This window comes from Amphiura filiformis, chromosome 1 (genome assembly GCF_039555335.1).
Source record: "Amphiura filiformis chromosome 1, Afil_fr2py, whole genome shotgun sequence".
Classification (NCBI taxonomy): domain Eukaryota; kingdom Metazoa; phylum Echinodermata; class Ophiuroidea; order Amphilepidida; family Amphiuridae; genus Amphiura; species Amphiura filiformis.
Window position 1 is genome coordinate 96,650,363 of NC_092628.1, and position 7,173 is coordinate 96,657,535.

Genomic DNA, 7,173 nt, shown 5'->3' on the forward strand with positions numbered 1-7,173 from the left:
GCCAAAATTTAAAAGAAGTAAATTAAAATTTGGATTTTTTTAATTTCATATTTGGGAAATGTGACTGGGAGAATTTATGTATGGTGTGGAGTGGTGTGATAGGGCATGTACTTTAACTGGCCGGCGCGGTCCGGTGACTAAGTCTTTATTGGGCGTTTTATCGGCAGTCAACGAGTAATGCATGTGAAGGAAATTTCTTTTTTTGGTCTTTTGGTGCAATGGTGAGTCCATGAGTACAGATGTGGTCAAGATTTTTTTAAAAAGCAAGTCAAGTGGATGGGACAGCCAGGGACTTAAGGGTACACAATCGAAGTCATGATCTTGACATGGGGAAAAATAATTTTTACTTTTTTGACAAGAAGACATGCACATTATCATTCATATAAAATAACAAGAATCCTGAAAATAAGTACCAATGTTCCATCTCCCCCTATTTTGTATCTCGTTGCTAATGAAAACAATTCCCAATTGTATTGCGCGAGGTCCATGCACTTAATACTATATAATTGTCTTGTTGATTGGGTTAGTCACACAAAAAATAATAATAGGTATGTCGAATTTGGCAATGGTCTGATTCGTTATTGTATGGTTAAAATCAAATCGCTCATTGCAGGGGCTATTTTAACGTGCCTCCTGGCACGTTTGTGCAGTGAGATTAAAATTCCGTGCAGTGAGAATTACAAATCCGTGCTTAAATATCTCTATGAATTCACAAACTCAAAAGGGATGCTTTAATAGCACTTGTAGTGTGGTCACTTTCAGGTACAATTTCTAAATTTTCGCACTTAATATTTCATAGCCCCTTTCCTCATTGTTCTAAAACCTTTTCAAAGAGGCCATATACACATGGTTTGCAAACCGCATAATGTCCAAACTAATACTAGGAGATTAAAAAAAAAATCCCTTAAACTCGAGGGGAAACTCCTCCAGGTTTGATTTTGGGGGGCTGATTTTTTTTAAATGTGGACTTTTTTGACTAAAAAAGCATAACGAACCTAATGTTTTGGCTCGCTACGCTCGCAAATGGGCAAACTTGAACCTTCTTTTGACCGAAAAAGCATAAAAAAGTGCACTTTTTGGCCTTTCGTGATTTGGGGGTGGGGTTCTTACCTACCCCGCTGCTTACATCAGAACCTCCCTGCAAGCTCGTTGCCGCCCTTTGATCACCTAGACTTTACATCGCCAACGTGCAGTGACTTTTTAGCCTAAAATAGCCCCTGGCTCATTGTCACACGTCTCAAGCAAGTGGCATTTGACCAGTATCTGTAGAATTTATTGCTGCTATTTGTAATTGGATAAATATATACATGTATATATAGATGTATATATATAATTCATTACCATTAAATGGCAAATAATTTCTGGTCAGTTTGAAATCGAAACAAAGAAGTTGATTAGATGGTAATCGTGCGTGACGAATTCGCATCAAGTCATCCTTTAATTAGAAGAATTGCTCCAGGTTACTGTCTTTATGTCATAAATTTGATATAAACTGGCAAGACAAATGACAAATAAGATAGAAACAAGTATAAATACACATTTATTTCTGAACGATTTCATATAATTTTATCAATAAGGTAAGTGGGAATAACAAAATTATATTTGATATAAACGGGCAAGAAACCAATTCTTAACATTGCAATTTATATCCAAAATAATGAAACTTTTAATTGATCCTGCGTCATATACTGGCGTACCCAAAAAGGTAATCTTAATATAAAATTGTTTACTTTTTTTTCAAAGCTGATTTTGGCATATTTGTAATGTTTACACATGTCCCGACTTGCACCTAAAAAAAAAAAAATTCGGTAACCTTCATAGCTAATAGCATCGTCGACGCAGACGCCCACGTGGTTTATAGTGGGCCCGGGGCTTTGGGAGGTATCCCGGGGTGGGGGTTGCAAAGCAGCACTTTTACCAGGTAGTTCAGTTTAGTTCAGTTGACATCATGGGCTACACAAAAATGCCTGATAGCAATTGAAACGGAGTAGCTTTTGGCGGGAAAAGGTCATCGAACTTTACACAGGGTCAATTTTCAAACTTGCTTAATTGCTCGAAACCATTCCAATGTATTCCTCTAGTCTCAAGGATTCAGAAAATGTATAGTTTGACCTATGTAGGACGAAACCGTTCTTGAGTTATAACCGAAAAGATCAAAGGTCACGTTTTATATTCTTATGGGGTTCAAAAACATCTAAGTACTCCAATTTGGCCAAAAGAGGTGTCAAAATGTTCGGTTTGATAAAACAATTGAAATAAGGATAGGATTGCACCATCTTTGATGTTTTCTTACCTAAGTAACACAGCAAAATAGGTCAAGTTCAATAGAACCCAATGGTATTTGACCTATTTTGCTGTGTTGCCTAGGTAACGAAACATCCAAATGGAGTTCAGAATTTGTATGTAGGGTATCTCAGAATATGCTTGGGTATATTATTAAACTGTAAAAGTAGTGCGAAAGTGATTCATATCTAGGGCTTTAGCACTCTTCGAAAATTCTGGATATCAGTATTATTTTCCAATAATGTTGGCTATGAAATACCGGGTGAAAATGAAATGAAACAAGAATGCTTGATTATTATCAGTGATTGACTGTAAGATTGGTGTCACTTTTTGAATGAGTTTTTAAAATAATGGGTTTTTAATTAAACTTGGGACGGTAAATAACATTTAGCATGGTTTTAGATATATTTTGTAATGTTTCGTACATCTATAGTCCCGCGGAGCATCTGTATAGCCTTCTTTATCAGTCGTTTATTTTTAAAACATGCTGGTCACAGCTACCGCGTGACTCAATACACACTTAAATTACACACTCAAATTCGCTTCAAGCCATTCTTTAATTAGAAGAAATGCTCCGGGTTACTGTCTTTATGTCACAACTTTGATATACGATTTTTAGAAATTGATAAAAATAAGTGATTTGATGGCAAGAGTAAGTGACAAAATCCACATCAAGCCATTCTTTAATTGGAAAGAACGCTCCGGGTTACTGTCTTTATGTCACAACTTTGATATAAACTGGCAAGAGCAGAATATACTGGGACAAATATATATTTTGTCAAAGAAGTATCTGGACGGGGGGATTAAAAGTACCACTCAATAAACAAGTTATTATGCATATTATTTTTAATATGCCATGCAAGAGTTAGAGAATATACGATTCAATTTATTTCCATCAAAATCACACATAGAATAACACAAGATGGGGAGGTGCAATACTCAAAAACCAAAACAGACATACAAACATGACATGACAAGAGAGGTGGCCGAGAAACACACACACACACACACACAAGTTATAAATATTAATTGTGACGTAGCAAAGTGAGTTGCAAATTTTAGTTCCAGTATTTGATTTAATTTACAAATAATATTAATTGTGACGGTACACGACGAATGAGCCGTAAATTCCTCCCCGGTCAATTGTGTTTTATTTCGTAACGCGGTCATTGTAAATATATATCTTTCGTTTCTACATGTGTCTCTTTTTCCACATAGCTGGTAATAAATATCAAACAGTCATAATTAGCGGTCATTTCAAGTCATCCCCAAGTCAATGAGGTTCAAGAATATCCTCTCATTGTTAATTGTTGGTTATACATACCCAGATAAAATACAATGCTTTGTAACCCACCACTTGAACATTTAGCCAAAGCAAGAGCTATTAAGAATTCTATAGACATCTAACTTGGTAGAAGCTTATCATCCTCTTCAGCAATAGGATTATTGATTGGTTTAAAATGAGATACATGCCGCGCCAACTTGAGGTACCGATGAATACGACCTTCATGAACCATATGGAAAGGTTTCTATACAAAAACGATTCTCTTATAAACCATCATGCGCACAGTTTACACCTCGATACACCTGAGCACACATTTTCGTCCCAAGAGCTTCCAAGCATAGAACAACAAGCAGCGAATGTCTCCACCACAGTCATTGATTACACTACACGGTTGAGTTTTGACATAGCAATGTAGGACCTGTGATGCTTCTAGCTTAAAAATGGGCCTCTTTGATTGGTTTTTGTCGAAACCTCAAGTGTTTCCTTCATCCAATCAGAATTTTGTTTATATCAAACGAAAGCTAACACTTCCCCCTAAAAACACTTTTAGTCACTAGGTCAACAGATAACAGAATTCAATGTTATAACAAGGCAAAGGTGGAAAATTTGTTGAAAACTACATATCCAAGCACATTTTTTGACCAAAATGTAGGTTTTAAAGGTCAAAACCTCAAGTGTTTCTTACAATATTTTTCAAATTTTATGTCATTAAATGAAAAAGCACACTTATATTGTCCATATACTAGAGTCGCTAGAATGAGCAATGGTCAATTCTCTTCAAATTGCAAATCTTGTGCAAAAAGTTACTATTTATTCGCCTGTTTTGTCATACGGTTGTAAATTCAATGAACTATGACTTTTAAAAAAGACCGCTTACAAATTGGTATGATTTTACATTGTAACTCAGAATACAATTTAGGGCATTTACAGCTCATTCGTGCTGTACGGTCACATTATGAGAAAATATTCATTTATATGTGACTCCTCGCCACAACTGAGCCCGGATGTCGCCAGTGCCACTATTGAGATATGCTCCATCGAACTTAACAATAAACAATAGGAAAGAAAGGATTTATTGACTGTTTTATTGATTTTTCACTACTTAAATGTCAAGTACTATAGACATGATATACATCATTTTAAAGCTAATTTCAAGCAGAATATTTTGGTTGAATATCTCAAAAATGATGATTGGCGACATCCGGGCTCAGTTGTGGCGAGGAGTCACATATTACAAACATTCGAATCCGAACTTGAGGTCAGCCAGTGGAACCGAACATGTAGGCCATGGACCTCACAAGAAGACACACGGCCCCAGAAGCCACCAGTGACCAGTCCGGAAATACCGCCGAGTCAGGCAGCATGTTGCCTGCGCAGGCAATACAGGCTTTGGTAACCCTTCCGAATTTGACAGACTAAGGACTAAATTGTTCATGGTGATTTTATAAAAGATTGGTTGGAAATTTTACTTTAACACACATGATCTACATGTAAGTTGACAATTTTTCACCGGGCGAAAAAAAATTCCACCGGGAGGAAAATAATTGAAATAACAAAACAATTTCTAACGGTTTTTTAAAAATGTGATTTAAATATGCAAATTACCTTTATTTTACCTAAAATTTATGACAAAATACCACTGATTGTACATCCATTGATAATTTTATATATTTTACCCACTTCTTTACTCTAAACCAAAAATAATGGTATATTAAAAGATGCTCTATTTGAAATAGAGCATTGCATTGTAAAGTGTGCTGAGGCTTGTGGATCAACGTCTTGGCGTTGTGCCTGTGCGTAGCGCACTATAAATGCGCAGGCAACATGCTGCCTGACTCGACAGTATTTCCTGATCAGGCAGTCGAACCGGACTGGTGACAAAGTGATACTTGTTTTGAAAGAATTTACAATAACAATATTAGAACGATTAATTTGAGATTTTTTTTTTTTAGGGGGGGGGGTCCCGATTAACATTAAGTTAGTTTTTGAACACTTCTTGTAGCTCGGTATTCATTGTGTCATAAAGTACATAAACATCTTTGTCAGAATGAAACACAGTTGTGTCATCAGCGAAAATAATAAACGACAACAATTTTGATGTACAACAAATAACATTTATATATTATAATAAAAGGTAAATGTCCCAGAATTGAACCCTGGGTTACATCACACATCACATTATCATAATATACATACTTGAGAGCTAATTTGTTAACCACGTATGAGATATTCCACGAAACCTATAGTGATATAATTCATATGCTCTATGGTATCGAATGCCTCACTTGCATCTTTACCGAAATCGAGTACATCCATGTACGTGGAATGTTTATTTCTATATCCATATTGTTTTTCATACAAAACATTGTTTTTGAGCAAAAATTGTAGCATCTGTTATGTAAAATTCGTTCCAACATTTTGGAGAAAGTAGGTAAGACAGATACAGGTATATAATTACCAAATACTTCAGGACTGTCCTTTTTATAGATGGGCACAACTTTGGCTATTTTCATAGCATCGGGGACTATTCCACTATTAAGAGAAAAGTTAGACAAAATTTTAAAGGGATATGAAATTTCATTTGCAGTTGTTTTAACAAGATCAGATTTGATATTATCATGTCCTGGGCTTTTCTTACTTCCCATTTTTCCGATAATATGAAGATTTTCTTCTTCATCAGTAGGTCGCAAAAAACATGAGCTAAAGATGAGCCTGTACTGGCAAAATATTTATTGAATTCGTCAGCAATATCCTTTGAATCAGTTAAACTTCTATCATTGGCGATGAACTCTTGGAAAAAGGCTTTTTTGAAGGCCTAAGAATAGACTTTAAAATCTTCCAGGTATTTCTCCTATTGTGCTTTTCCTTATCCAGTACACTGCTGAAGTAATTTTGCTTTACTAAACGAAGCGAAATATTCAGTTAATTCCGCCGGTACATTTTATATTTTTGGACATTACTTTCTGTAGGTTTCTTTAAAGATTTTTATACAATATTTGTTTTCTTCTGAAAACAGATGCATTTAAGCAACGACAGTGTTATCCAAGGTGATGCAGGTTTGGTTTTTTTTGGAAAACATTCAATACACATGAGTTGAACCCATATGACAGACGACAGGCAAGTCTAATATTTTAATTAGAGGTTAATAACTGCGCATCGGTTATTTGGAGGGCATTGTGAAAAATCTTTTTGCCTTTGGAACCGAGGAATATCCCGAGGGGCGCAGCCCCGAAGGATATTCCGAGGGATATTCCGAGGTCCAAAGCAAAATGTTTAGATTTTTCACAATGCCCGACATATAACCGATGCAAAGTTATTAACCTCATTCATAACCGTCACTTAATTGATCTTTTAACTTTACAAAATAACACAAAATTTTCCTCAAAAGTTTGTAAAATAAACAATTCTTACATCTTCCCTTTCCCAAAATCGATCAGGCTAAAACAAAACGACCAATAACAAAAGTGCGTATCAGAATCTGTGCAAATATGGTAGCGCGCAATCCAAATACGGCAGCCAGCGCTCGCGCAGTTCGTTGGACGCACAATACGGCGCACGCAGAAGTCAATTGTGTGCGACATTGGAACAATTACGCATTTTGCGGT